At 38.9% G+C, this 15,136-nt stretch overlaps 1 long non-coding RNA gene across 1 annotated transcript; it reads right to left on the bottom strand.

Moving 5' to 3' along the window:
* Window positions 1-1,954: 1,954 nt before the first annotated feature.
* Window positions 1,955-13,314, bottom strand: LOC121163499. Its single transcript, XR_005884902.1, has 3 exons — window positions 13,231-13,314; window positions 13,098-13,101; window positions 1,955-1,964 (listed from the first exon to the last, which is right to left on the bottom strand). It is a non-coding gene; the product is annotated as an uncharacterized LOC121163499 (long non-coding RNA).
* Window positions 13,315-15,136: the final 1,822 nt, after the last annotated feature.

Below are 15,136 nucleotides of genomic sequence, written 5' to 3'. Positions count from 1 at the left end.
CATAAGATACATAACATTTTATATCTATTAATGTGTATGCAAATTTGATTGCTGTCTGCATCTGACCTTAGCTCTGTGAAAAAAAATACCAAAAATATATTATCGACGATTTGCCATCTAGTGAATTGTTCCAAATAGCAAGAGAGTTATTAGAGCTTCCATTTTCTGAATTTGCTTGTTATTTTCGATTGATACAACACCAGGTCACTGGGATGTCCCAGGGACAGGTCCCATTTCAGAGTACTTGAGTTACAGTACCAGTTCTGCTCCAGCTCCTTGGAAGACAAGCACTGATTATTCAGGCACTTGTGTCCCTGCCACACATGTGGGAGGTCAGTTTTTAGTTCCTGGCTCCAGAATGTCGCCATACAATTCCCACACTTTCAACCCTGTGGTAAGTGGACCCATGAGTACAAGATGTTTCTCCCTGTCTTTGCCTTTCTCCCACTGCATTTCAAGTAAAAATGAATTGATCGATGTAAATGTTATTACTATCCACAATCTTCGTTTCCATATTTATAAAATGTGAATTATTATTAGATAATCATCATAAGAAAATCACTAGGATCATATTGAATTGTGTGCCAGACACTTAAAAATGTTCATCCTTTAATACATTCGTTTCTGAAAATAAAACCAACAACAACAAAAACAAAAAAAAACAAAGAGAAAATATTCAGGTCTTATTCATTTGTGAATGGAGTACAATGAGAGTCATCCAGTATGTTAGTAGTATAATTGCCTTGTTAATTTCTAAAAACTTTAAGTGATACATAAATGATTAAATATTAGCTTTCGATAAAGGCAAAGAGGTTCGATATTTTTCTTGCATAATTTCTGCAGCCCATTGGTTTGGTTTCTGATTTTCTAAAAGAATTAATAAAAAATACAACACACAAACCCCTATTTTAAAGCAGGGAGCTGGAATGGAAGGAGGGCTGCCAGGATAAGAACTGATGCCTATATGGGATTCCAGCGTGTTCAAAACAAGGACTGTAGCCACTAGGCCATGATGCAGGGCCGGTACATTGGTTTTCTTTTGGAAAACACAGCTTGTGTTTATATAATATGTTCTCAAGATTTTATTGAATGTAAGTTCAAAATAATATTTGTATAATTTGAATATCAGTAAATTTTTTTAAAAAGATGAATGCTAATGGTATCTAAACTGTTCATCTCTGATTTATTAGAGCTCCATTTTATTAGACAATAACCTTTCTACTTCCATTTGACAATGTCTACTATTTCTCAACAATAGAAAATATGAAGCTGTGTATCTCCTAGACCCATCAAGAATTGATCTTAAAGTTCCGACACTGACAATGAACTGGAAAATGCAAATATGCCTATGGCAGCACCTCTTAATTTAGATTATTTCCCAATAAGCTGTTGTCTGCTTCAGAGAAACAATTCCAATCCAAAGTATTCCAATCCATCTTGAGATATGTAGGGCAATGCTAGACTTTTCTCATAGCCTTGATTCTAGGATTTAAAGTCTCATCAAATTCTTCTTGTTTCTTGGCAAATTGGCAGAGCGGTTGGCTTTAGGAAAATTGTTAAATCTCTAAAACGATCCTGTGTCTTTTATTTTACTGTTCGTCATGTGTATCTTTTCCAGAGAAAGTAGTTAAAATTTGGCTTCTATATTCAGAGAGATGAAGGCATCTTAATGCAATTTAGCTCATTCTTCAGTGTTAAGCAATGACTGTTTCCTCTGAGCAATACTGGACTGATAAAAATCAATTCCACTGTTCACAGACTTCTATAAAAAGTGATTATGTGACCTTCTTATGTAATAAAAGTGTGTAAAGTTCTTCACTGAGTTAAAATTATTTTTCGGTTTATCTTCACCAACATAAAGCCTGAAAAAAATTCAGATATAATTTATCCACCACAGTGTTATGTTATAAGAAAGTAACTGAATCATTTAGATCACTTGTTTATTCTATTTTTAAAATCCTTTGCTCGAAAATTGGCTGAAAAATCGAAATATATGTTTGATGTTACACAGAGAAATGGTGAAGATTTTAAGATGAAGATTGTGCACCACAGAAGACTGAATCATAGAGATTTTCTACAGTTGCAGTCAAATTATTTCAGTTCTGGTTTTCTTATCTACAAGATGACAGTGATGCTATTCCTCTTATATGCTTGCTGTAGGAATTAATTATTGTAATTCAAATGTTCTGCATAAGGAAATAATATATTCTTCATGATATTGCCATTGCTTTCTTGACACAAAGTGCACAAAATTTACCTTTGTCAAAAGAGGCAAAACTAACTTTCTGCTTTAGGCAATCTGGCATTTAGAAAAATGGCATGAATTAAAAGCATTTCAATGTAAAATCGTAAGTATAATATCACACCCAAATGGGGTTATTAATACTTTGAGTTACATTACATTCATTTTTTACTCAAATGTTGATCTAATGATTCCTTTCATGCAGCAAATGTGTATGCAAAAATTATTTTAAAAAATAATGTTTCTTTTTGGAAAGACACACACACACACACACACATACACACACACACACACACATTCCTGCTGGTTCTCTTACTTCATGTTTCACTCCTCACATGCCCACCACAGCCAGGACTGGATCAGATCGGAGGTTGGAGCCAGGATCTCCGGGTTTCAGCCGTAGTGACAAAGATCATGACTGCTTGAGCCAATTTTTGCTGTTTCCCATCCCATACATCACACTTAACCTCAATAGGGAGTGCTCACTCCTTGTACAAACATTTCTGCCAATGATTGTTTCTAAAGAATAAAATTAAATTTACCCATAAACATATAATTTTATCTTTGAAAAACTGTTAAATAAACTTATGGTGCTATAAAATGTTAATTCACTCTTTTGTAATATCTACCCACTGGCACCAATTATATCCTCAGATTTAAGATATCAACGTTTAGTCTGTGTCACCTTCAAACTGCATCTTCCTGAATGTCATTTTCAATATTTTTACTTAGAATTTGAGTTAGCTTCTATTCATTGTTAACCCTTGATATGTATAATGTAGTCAAAACTACAAAGCTGGAAATGGTTCTTTCCTTCTCTGAGTCTTTCCTTCATCAGAGGTAATACTCTAGCACTGAATGTATATGTGTATCCTATTTTACAAGTTATGTCTTTAAACCAATCCGAATGATAACACAAAATAACAGCTGATGCGAAATATATTGTATCCTAGGGTTTTTGTTGTTGTTGTTGTTGTTGTTGTTGTTGTTGTTGTTTTAAGATGTATTTTTATTAGAAAATCAGATGTATGGAGAGGAGGAGAGACAGAAAGAAAGAACTTTAGTCCAATGATTCACTCCCCAAATGGCCACAAGGGCTGTAGCTGAGCCAATCTGGATTCAGGAATCCTGAGTCCCTTCTAGGTCTCCCATGTAGGTGCAGGGTTCCAAAGTTTTGGACTGTCCTCAACTGCTTTCCCAGGGAACAGGCAGGGAGCTGAATGGGAAGCAGAGAGGCCAGGATATGAACCAGCACCTAGATGGGATTCCATAGCTGCTAGGCCACCGTGCAGAGCCGTTATTTTTGAAGGAGAATCAGGATGAGTAAGAGATACACAGCCACAGAGTAAGGATACATGCTGTTGCCTGAGTTGGTGATGCTTCTGAATGAGCTCCAATTCAAGGCAGCATCAAATAACAACATATGAAATCTATCTGGCTGAAACTTCTCAACAGAACATGTGTTCTTTTGAAGCTACACTGAGACACACTCTGTACATCTCTTTGATTGTCCATAGAGTTTTTGCTTTAGAATCAAAAGCCTATGGCTATTTTAGAAGAGAGCATTAGAAAAAGGTTCATCTTCTGTGATTGTGTGATCTATCTTACCCTTTTACAGCTGACCAATGTAATGCCCAAATTTAGAAATTTGTTAAGGTCATATACTTAGCTCACTGTGAACATGTGTCTTACTTAAATCTAGTGTCCTGTGTTTTAGATCTACTTTTGTTCTTGTCATTCCATGAAACCACCATTAGTTCATATTTGTGGAGATGGCATGCTGTTTCAAAAATTAAAAAGCCTGTTTTAGAGTTAGTATGTTGTTCAGTCTTGTTAAACATATATAGACAGTGAATTTTATTTCATTACTTATTGTAAAAGTCAGCATGAAATCTCTATGTGTCCTGTGTAATACAGATTATGAATGAAGACATTTGAAACATACAAACTCCATTTTAAGTATGCATTTCTGTTCTGTGAGAAATAATTTCTATATAATAATAAATTTAATTGGAACTTTCAATTCATACACAGGTGTCTGCATTAGCAAGCCATTCAAGTCCCATAGTCTCTGGTGATGATTTCATGAGCATTATCAATGTAGAATACCTTTGCAACAAGCTACTTCTGTCATGCAGTTATTTATAAAAACACTGTATTTTAAGCCAATGGGTTAAGCATCGTCCTTTTTTAAAGGACAGAATTCAGGCAGGTGTTCAGGGAACTATAAAGAATGCATCTTCACAGCTGGGGTACTGTGATTAAAACAATGGTTCTCATTTTGCAGAGCCATCAGCCTGGTACATGACACTAATATTGAATTCATTCTTTCTAGAGCAGAGTCATATACCCATCTTCCATTACAATTGTTGCAGAGGAGGAGAGATTGAGAAGTAAAAATGAAGCATTTCAAGGATGAATGGGCACTGAAAATTGGTAAAGTGGCAGGAAAATCCAAGTTTTAAAAGAAGTAAACATACCTAGAAAAAGTAGTTTAGAAAATAGGAGAAAAACGGTATTTTGCAGAAACATCTGCTTGCTGTTGCTGAAAATTTTAGCATTTCAATGTTCTCATTTGGGCTCTGAAGTTAGCACTTCCTGAAGTAGTTCACACCTTTGCTATTGCTCCTGTTCAGCTACAGATCATTTTATGCAAGGCTGATTTTAACAAGAAAATGGTGCATTAATTTACAACGTGTTGAGTATTTTAAAAGTGGCAAAATCCAGGCTTTTGTGAAATTTTAGAATCTGGAGAAAATAGAAATACTTATGTAAAGCTCTTTAAAATACCAGAAAGTCTTCATGCACAAGAAACTATACTCTGATTAAGATGATTAGAAAATTTTGTTATAAAAATAAGCTTACCGGAGCCTAGCGTGGTGGCGCAGTGTTTAAGGTCCTCGCCTTGCACGCCTGGGATCCCATATGGGCGCCAGTTCTATCCCGGCTGCCCCGCTTCCCATCCAGCTCCCTGCCTGTGGCCTGGGAAAGCAGTCCAGGACGGCCCAAAGCTTTGGGACCCTGCACCCGCGTGGGAGACCCTGAAGAGGCTCCTGGCTTCGGATTGGCATAGTATCGGCCATTGTGCTCACTTGGGGAGTGAATCATTGGACAGAAGATCTTCCTCTCTGTCTCTCCTCTCTGTATATCTGCCTTTCCAATAAAAAATAATAAAAATAAATCTTTAAAAAAAAATAAGCTTTCCAACCTTTTATCTAGTAAGTTTTCCCATTGGAATTTGTATTTAGCGAAACACATACATTTCCAGACATCATTAGATATATTTGTAATTATAAACATCTTTCTTCCTCTCTTCCGATTTCCTATTATCTCACTATTCTCATAATTTCTTTTTTTTTTCAGTCCTGTTGCATACAGAGGCTTTTTTGTCTTTATCTTGGTTTCAACTTTTTAAATTTGCTTTTATTTAACAAAATAAATTCAGCTATACTGTTCATGATTCTCCTTTATCTGCCTTAAATGAGTAATAACAGTTTTGTATTTCTGATATATGTTAATATTGCTGATACAGTCAATATAATCAATAAAAGCTTATAGGCATTAGTTATATGCTTTGAATTTCATGATTTTTACAGACACAGCTTGCTCAAAAGAATGGATTCTGTCTCACTGCTTAACTAAAGTTCCATCAAATTAAAAAGATAAGTATGAATTTAGATCCATTTACTTAAAAGACAAATGCTAAAACTTTAATTATACCTTGATGTATTAGTCTTTCTTATCAATACACCATGGCAATTAAATACCCATTTGCAGAAAGAACATAAATAATATTTGGATCCTTACTAAACTAAATGCATTGTATGTGATAGGGCAGGGTAGTTAAACTGTTTTTTCACATTTAGGACAAATACCAGCCTTACATCTTTAAGCAGGCAAGGAAAAGATGGGAAGTAAGTTTTTTCCTCACTTTTCTAGATAATGTGAATGTAAGGAGGCACGGGCATATGAGTAGATGTCCAAATTTCAGGACACAAAGATTGAGTTGTTTAAGCACAGTTGCCTGAGCCTCTGGAAGAAGAAAAGCAGAGGAAGAGTGAAACGGTCTTTAGAATTCAATGATTAGTCTTTCCCTGACCCACTCATTTCTCAAAATACATTTACATTAAGCTGTTTTACAATAATAATATATTACATTAAGAGAATCATTTTCATGTGGTTTGCAGATAGAGCCTACATTGATTTACTTGGTTTCATTTCAACTTATCTACCAATATCAATTTTCTTACTAATTTTCTTCTCTGCTTTGTATTCCCATTTGACCCTGGTTTTATTTGTTTAGTTTGCGTCTCCTGAATTCAAGCATTGCATACATTGCTCTTCCACCTGTACTAGAAAGGCAAAGCAGTCCAGATAACCATCTATGAACAAATAACTGTAATTCTGAATCTATTTGCAGTCAATGTCTCACAAACCTACTCCATGCTGCTTCAAGTCTGCAAAGCCCAGATGGAATAATTGTACCTTTACTCATTATTTTTCTAGTAAACATTTCTTACTTTACTTGCAGGAAAAAAAGTACTCAGGTTTCTGCCTGCATAAGAAAGACAAGCGATAACTGACTAGAAATGTAGAACAGATCCCTGGTGGATGAGTACATGAAGGAGGCAAGACCATGCCATGGCTTATTACCAATTCAGAGGTTAGACTGTATGGTATTTATTCTCAGTTTCAGAACAAGCATTCTATTCTATGCTATATAGAGGCAAAGGCTGGAATGTTACAAAAACATTTTTTCTGCCTATCCAGTGGAATTCTTGTTAGATTCCACCTTAAGGTAGCATGTGATGGAGATCTAAATGCTCCAGGGACAGGCTATCTTTGCTGAAAGCTTAGCAGCAGCTCTTCTTGGCAGCGGCATCCTCTTCCAACCAGAGCATTTGTATCCAGCTTGAGATTACCTCTATATTATCAGAGAAAGCCCACTTAACTCCCCCTCACTAGGAGCAGCAGCCTGCTGAGTCCCTTTCTTCTAAGATCTAACTGCCCTTTTTTCCCCTTAGGGTCACCTCTTCCAAGTTACAGTTTAATAAACTCATTTTCTCCCTGTCTCCTATTTGTGGCAGTTATGTTCTGTAGTTACCACCTTAGTGTTCCCCTATTCAAGCCTCCAATGTTTAGTTAATGAGTTTTTGTACAAAATCCTCCTTTAAAAGGGGGGAGCATATTTATTTTATTTGGAATAGTAGATTTACAGAGAGGAGAGACAAAGACTCCAACTGCTGGTTCATTCCCTAGGTAGCCACAATGAGCTGATCTGAAGCCAAGAAGCCAGGATCTTCTTCCAGGTCTCCCACTAAGGTGCAAGATCTCAAGAGTGTGGGCCATCCTCTACAGCTTTTCCAGGCCACGAGCAGGGAGCTGGATGGGAAGTGTAGTAGCAGATACACGAACCAGTGTCCATCCAGGATCCCAGGGCTTACGAGGCAAGGATTTTGCCACTGATCCATTGCACTGGGCCTCTAAATTCTCTTTTAGGAATTATGTTTTCTCTGATCTACTGACTTCTTCCTTCCTGATGTGTCCTCCATGTTTTGAACCATTGACTCTTTGGCACTGGTAAAGTGCAAGCACAGAGATGAAAACGCTGGGCTTCCTTGTCTGTCCTGAAATCCATTGTAGATACAGATATAGAAACTGTGGAAGACAGGATTTGATTGTAATGTTTTCTCCAGGAAGTGAGGCAGTGTCTTATGTGTATCTTACTGTTTATTTTTATTTTAAAAGTATATGATGGTTGTACCAAGTCTAATTATCTGTTTTATTTGAAAAGAGGAAAAGTTTATACACTTATGACAGTGAGACATATTTAAGTCGGAAAAAATATAGATTCCATGAATAAGAGTCTATAAACAAGGCACTGTTTAAATCATTCACTCACTCAGAAATCAATATTGCACCCATAACAAATATTATGGTTTAAGGGATAAAATCATGCCACTTATTTTTTAAACATTTTTATAGCCTGTGAATAGAAGCACTTGACATTAGATTCTATGAATCTGGAAAATTGTGAACACACACTATAACAATTTTTTAAGCAGTAAGGCAAAAGGAACACAGAATACACAGAATAAAGGAATTTTAAAGAACAGCATGCTATTTTAAAGGGAGGTTGAGGATAGAACATTCAACAACAAACTGATGTTCTATTGACAATACTACTTTTTAAGGATATGTAGTCAACATCATATAGAACCCAGAACTAAAGCTTCCTCCATAATGTAATGCATTTGGAGGTTTATTTTCTTTGGTTATCTAATGCTGTATATAACACAATGTATAGTGTATTGAAAAAAAACATTGTTTTACTTCTGAACTGGGAATGTAAACTGATTTTCTCTATTATGATTAAGTTGGAATATAGCATCAATACTTAAGCTGATCAACTTCTAAGATGACTCATTCACTAAGCTCCAGTCTTAACTGGAACCATCAGCATGTTCTGGAATCTTTTTCAAGGAGCCACTTGAGCTACCTGGCATTATCATGGCTAAATTCTGTGAAATGGTGTTGTAAGAGATGACTGGCAGAATCTGCCAAATCAGTGTGGCATCGGCCCAAAAATAGGAAAATTGTCGAAGCCTTTCTATATGTCCTAGGTAACCAGTCATGGTAACCTGAATATATACTACATATTAGTTTTCTTCTATTAATACACTTTTCTCTTATATGAAAAATTTCAAATGTGGGCCTGGCATTATGCTTCAGCACCTTGAACTGCCTGCAACACGAACATCTGTGTGGATGCCTGTTAATTCCCAGCTACTCCACTTCTGATTCAGCTCCCTGCTAATGCACCTGAGAAGATTTAAGGCTTGTTCTACACGTGCATGGGAGACCCACATGGAGATACAGACTCCCGGCTTTGGCCTGGCTTACCTGAAACTATTGCAGCCATCTGGGGAGTGAACCAGCTAATGAAAAATCTGTCTTTCTGTTTACCTCCCACCCCCAGCTTGTAACCCTTACTTTCTGATAAACAATAAAATGTATGTGTGTGTGTATGAATTTATATATTTATGTGTATTTTAAATCAAGTAGCTTATAGGTGTTAACACAGAAGGGAAAGGGCACAAGTAAATATCTTCATGAAAAGTATCTCCAAAACTGGGCATAGGTTGTTATTGCCATGCCTTGGTTATATAATTCTCAACATAGCAATATACAGGGTGATAAAATCCCAGATAGCAAGTGGGGTGTTAGAGGTTTCTGTGTAATTCTGGTTGCCTTAGTACTAATAAGTGCAAATGTGTATTAATTATATGGCTTATCATCATTATTGTTGTCTTTCCATTTGGTCGATCTGCTAGTTTTTAAGATGTTATTATTTTATTTTCATTGAAAAGTCAGATACACAGAGAGGAGGAGAGACAGAGAGAAAGATCTTTCATCTGTTGATTCACTCCCCAAGCTTTCCCAGGCCACAAGCAGGGAACTGGATGGGTCCACTGGGACTAGAATCAGTACCCATATGGGATCCAAGGTGCTTGGAGGATGAGAAATTTAGCAACTATGCTATTGCACAGGGTCATATGCTTATTTTTAAAAAAAGATTTATTTATTTTTATTGGAAAGGCAGATATACAGAGAGGAGGCGAGACAGAGAGGAAAATCTTCCATCCAGTGGTTCACTCCCCAAGCAGCTGCAATGGCTGGAGCTGAGCCAATCCAAAGCCAGGAGCCAGGAACTTCTTCCAGGTCTCCCACGTGGGTGCAGGGTCCCTAGGCTTTGGGCTGTCCTGGACTGCTTTCCCAGGGCACACACAGGGAGATGGATGGGAAGTGGAGTTGCCAGGATTAAAACCAGTGCCAGTATGGGATCCCAGCACGTTCAAGATGAGAATTTTAACTGCTACGCTATCATGTCAGGCCCATTTACTTATTTTTTAAATAATGTGATTCATGATGTCATTTGTCTTTTGTCAATTAATGGCATTAGTAAGTAGTTTAAGAAAAATAATGATAGAATTAAAACATTTATAAGATGAGAAGGACTAAACTATTATTTTCTAATAGTGTGTCAATAGTTCCAAATTAACCATAGCAATGAAAAATATATACATTTTATTTACATATAGATACATAATATATATTTTTTTTTCTTATGGATGGATATTTTATTTCACCATATTTCAAATTTTGTTTAGTTATAATTCAAAGTTGTTTTTTTTTTTAACATGGGGCTGGTGCCATTCCTCAATGGGCTAATCCCTCACCTCCAAGAGCTGGCATCCCAGATGGGTGCCGGTTTGTGTCCCAGGTGTTCTGCTTCCCATCCAGCTTCCTGCCTGATGTCTAGGAAAGTAGTGGAAGACGGCCCAAAGCCTTGGGACCCTGCAATTGTGTGGAAGTCTCACAAGAAACTCCTGACCTCTGGTTTTGGATCGGCTGGTCTTCACCTGTTATGGTTAGTTCCAGGGAAAGATCTTTCTGTCTCCCCCCACTGCAAAATTTGCCTTTCCATGAAAATCAATATATTTTAATTTTGTTCTTACATGTAGGATTGATTTCAAATTAATCAGAAAATAAAATAGGTAAAGACATAGATGAAGCAAGATTGGCCATGATTAGATCGTTGTCATTAACAAAGCAGAGGTATTTCTTTTTCTTACAGTGTAGAATCTACTTATTCTTTGAAAGGCTTCAATAATAAGAGGTTAAATATGGAAGTTTTATTCACATGAAAAGAATTTTAAAAAGCATATGAGTAATACTGCTGGATTTAACTTTCTCAGAGCAAGTTGTTAAATATTACTAATCCTAGAGGAGTTTTAGAACATCAATTTTTAATCTCTGTCAGTTTAATGATGATATCTGACAATTAGGAAGCAGCTGATATGTATTACTTAATCAAAGACAAGAACCTTCAGACATACTAACATTTTTCATATCCAGTAATAATTTAAGCTCTATCAGTTCTACTTATTCATTTTTTTATTCTGTGTTTAAAAAAATCCCATGTTTAAACATGAAGTTGTAGTGCTTCTGAGCAGCAAAAAAAATGTGGTTTTCAATATGTAAATCAATGCAACTGGCACCACAAGCAGGCAGCCAAACAGACTAAAACAACGTGACCAAAGGTGACACAATATCTCACATATGAATGAAATGTTCCTTTAGGAATAAAAGAGAAACCATTTAAATATTAACACTATTAGTCCAGTATATCAAAACAAACACTTCCTTTCATGCATATTTCAAAATCAGGAAGGAGACAACCTCTTTCATCATGAGGCTCGATTCTTGCCTGTGCTAGTCAGGAGAAGCACTCCATAAAGCAGGGGTAGTTATTATCTTCTTTCACTGCAGGCTTGCCAGTTTGTATGGGATATGACATTCAGATAGAAAATAAAGATGATTTGCTTCCTTTTCTAGAGAGGAAGATAATATATTCTATAGATGTGCTGAAGAAATACATGCCTTGTTGATTTAGCTACTTGTATTTATGTATTACTCATGCAAATTTACTTACAACTTGGTCAATATAAGTAAGTCAGATGCACTTAGCATCTAGAATACTCTCTTACCTTTTTGGAGAAAAACAAAAGTCTACCTATTTTATAAAGAGAAGTGGAAAACATAAGTGAATTTACCAGAAAGTGAAATCATTCAACTTTAAGAAAATAAAAGATTGTTGCATTTTCCAGTGCTCATAAGCTTTCTATATACATTTCAATTCATTAGCAAGACAAAAATGAGATTTGAAGACTTAGATGGTCAGCTTATTGGTTAAGAATTGTTTAAGGCCACATTGCCCCCAGGATAGCACAGGGGATACTCCAGTTTTGGCCTCTGACACCATCTCCCTGTCAGGCAAGACTCTGGAAGACACTGATGATGGCTTGAGAGAGTTAAATTCCTACCTACCCTAGAAGCTACTAGATTGTTTCGATCCTATCTATTGTCAGGCAAAGTTTCAATTTTTGTGGACATTTGTGATAGTGAGCCAGCACATACAATCAACTTCTCTGTTTCTCAGTTAGTTACAGGTAAACTGTAATAAGGTACTGGAATATTTAGCATAGCAATTATCACATTAGAATATATACCCCAATTCTTGAATACTTTTTTTACCCTGATCCAGCCCTGCTTCCACTTTCTTGTTTGTTTCCCCTGGTGACAGGAAATGTCTTCTATTTTGAGATTCTTTTTCTGCTTCATTTATTTTATTGTGGAGACTCTCCACTGTACTTTTAATTTGTTCCATTGTATTCTTCGTTTTTGATATGTCAGCTTTCATTTGATGCATTTCCAGTGTGACATATTGCTTAAATTCCTGGAATGCCTGTTTTATGTGCTTCTCATTGTTAACAAGAAGTTTTACAACAAATGTTTTGAATCATGTATCCCCCATTTTCTCAAAGTTTTCCTCAGTTAACTCTGAGGTTGGCAAAGGGTTTTGTTCCTTTGCAGGGAAATCTTCAGGAAAATTTGTTATGCCTTTGTCTCTTCTGCTCTTGGTCACTGTATTTCTGGTTATCAGATTCTTCTCCTTGGGGCAGATTTCTAAACTGTATCACCACAGGTCTACAGTTCACTTTTACTTATTGCAGCTGGTACATGGCTCTTCGTTTGCAGTTATAGCAAGTTCCATGTCTGGGTTCTTATGTTAGATTTCCACCACGGTCTCCGTAGCTCCAGCTCCTTGTTCACCAGATTCCGCCTCCTGTGATACCATGTAGAAGCTGCAACATTGTCTGTACAACCTTCCTTTCACTTCTTGTTGGGGCAGGACCCAGGGTTAGGGAAATACCAATTGTCATATATAGTTAGGTTGTTGGTGAGACTGATCTTGGTGGAACCTGTTGGCTATTAGTATTGAGAGCCACACACACCTATTTTGACTCATATGATGAGATAGTCGGTATTGTTTTCCTGTGGGACCAGTGCAAAGTACTGCGCTCAGCTGAGCTCGGTGCATGCACCACTCACTGTTGTTCCTGTAATCTTAAAATGTTTATGACACTGTACAAAATGGCGCCTGATGTGCCACTACTGGAGTTCTTGATCTGCTGACTATCATGTTTGAGGGCTACCTGGACATATCTTGGGTGATCAAAAGGCCAAATATAAGAGTTATAGGACGGCAGGTCCGGCACCCAGCCACCGCCCTCATTGGGCGGTGAAGGGGATTTGGGAGGGGCGTGACCTTGGGCCTGGGAATTTTAAACCTCCAGCAGCCTCCCGGCGGCTGGCGGGTCTCAGGACGGGGCGTCTCATGCCTGGATTCCGGACGGCCGCCATGGGCACATGGTGAGCCGTCCTCCCCGGGCGGCCAGTGCGCCATTGGTGCCAGGCTCCGCCTGCTGGCCGCCCGGCCCGGGAGCTCTGGGGATTTGGTTCTTTGATTCGCTGCTTAATTAGCTCCAGGTTGAACCCATTGTGATTCTCGGACCTCAAACAGGCAGTAACTCTTTCCTTGTAAAAGTTGTAATCACTAATAATGCTGGGCACCAAATACCAGTCCATGCAGAAGCCTGGGCTTGGGGCTTGTCCTGCAAAAGTAGCTCCAACGGCTGGCTAATGTGTCAACTGGTAGGGAACAGAGCAGATCTGGTACGAATGAGCAAACCTTAGCCCACAAGTAAAACTAGAAACCAGGAGGGAGCAAAGGTCATGCCAGGCTAGGCTCTTGTACCTACTGGTCTGCAGGAGCCAGGGACACGAAGCCACAGTGTCTAAGGCAGAGGTCGGGACAGGTGAGGAGCTGTGCCAAGCTGAGTCAGAGCAACCACTGGCATGCGAGTGATCTATGGCTGGGAACAGACTCGGTTGGGGAGCAAAGGGGACAACCCTAGCTGGGCTGAGGTTCCCACAAAGAGGTGCATGGCCTGGAAGGGGGGCTGCGTTCTGATCTGGATACAGTTGTAGTCTCCCTTGGCACAAGTGTGGACTGGGATTGGATGCACCGAACCGGGCTGGACCCCGACTCCCCCTGGTGTTCTGGAGGACCAGGGCAGATGTGTGATAGACTAGGCAAGGTCTCAAACCCCTACTGAGCCATGTGTGAGCCATACGTAGGTATGGACAAACCATGGCTGGGCCGGAACATCCAACAGCAAGAACCAGATTGGGTGGAAGGCCAGTCAGGAAAAGCCACAGTTCCTGCTATGACAGGAGGTGGACTGAGTATGGTTGGCTCATGGACCCACTGGTAAGCGTGTAACCTGGCATTGGGAGAGGTTCTGATGGAGGAGCCTGGGCAACTCCTCTGGCAGGACACAGACCCGACAGGTCAGCGCAAGAAACATGATAGGAAACAGCCCAGAAAAGGCCATGGAAAGCTACCCACTGGCATACACTTGGCAGACGTGGGGGCAAGACCAGGCTGAATCTGTCCACGTCATCCACTGGCAAATCCAGGCACCAGTGTGGGTTGACCCAGGTTCGGTCGCAACAAAGACTAGTGCACAATATGGAATGCCGAGGTGAGGTTGCCTGTACCAGAGGGGACCGCAGCGTCCAACCAGCCTGAGAACAAGAAAGGAAGTAGGCAGAGCCAGCAGGGGAATAAGGGAGGGTTCCTTTGCAGGATAGCTACTTCCGCAGGAGAGCATGGGCTGGGATGGGGGCAGACCAGACTAGGCAGAGCTACCACACCTGCGTGCCTCATGTGGACTAGATCAGGGAAAAGCCGAGCTGAGCTGATTATTGCTACTGGTGCAAACAGAATTAAAGTGGGCGAGGTTTAGTTGGGCAGCAGTAACTGGAATCTGGGAGTGTGAGAGGCCTGGGAGGGTAATAGTGGGCTCATCCCTCTTGGGTTACCACTTCCACGGGAGGACATAAAACTAAACAGTGGCTGGGGTGGAATGGGGTGTGGGACAGACTGGATTACTACTACACTTACTGGCAAACCAGGGTAGGGGC

This window comes from Ochotona curzoniae, unplaced genomic scaffold (genome assembly GCF_017591425.1).
Source record: "Ochotona curzoniae isolate NIBS_2020 unplaced genomic scaffold, NIBS_Ocur_1.0 contig_64, whole genome shotgun sequence".
Classification (NCBI taxonomy): domain Eukaryota; kingdom Metazoa; phylum Chordata; class Mammalia; order Lagomorpha; family Ochotonidae; genus Ochotona; species Ochotona curzoniae.
This window is presented reverse-complemented; position numbering and strand designations above follow the sequence as displayed.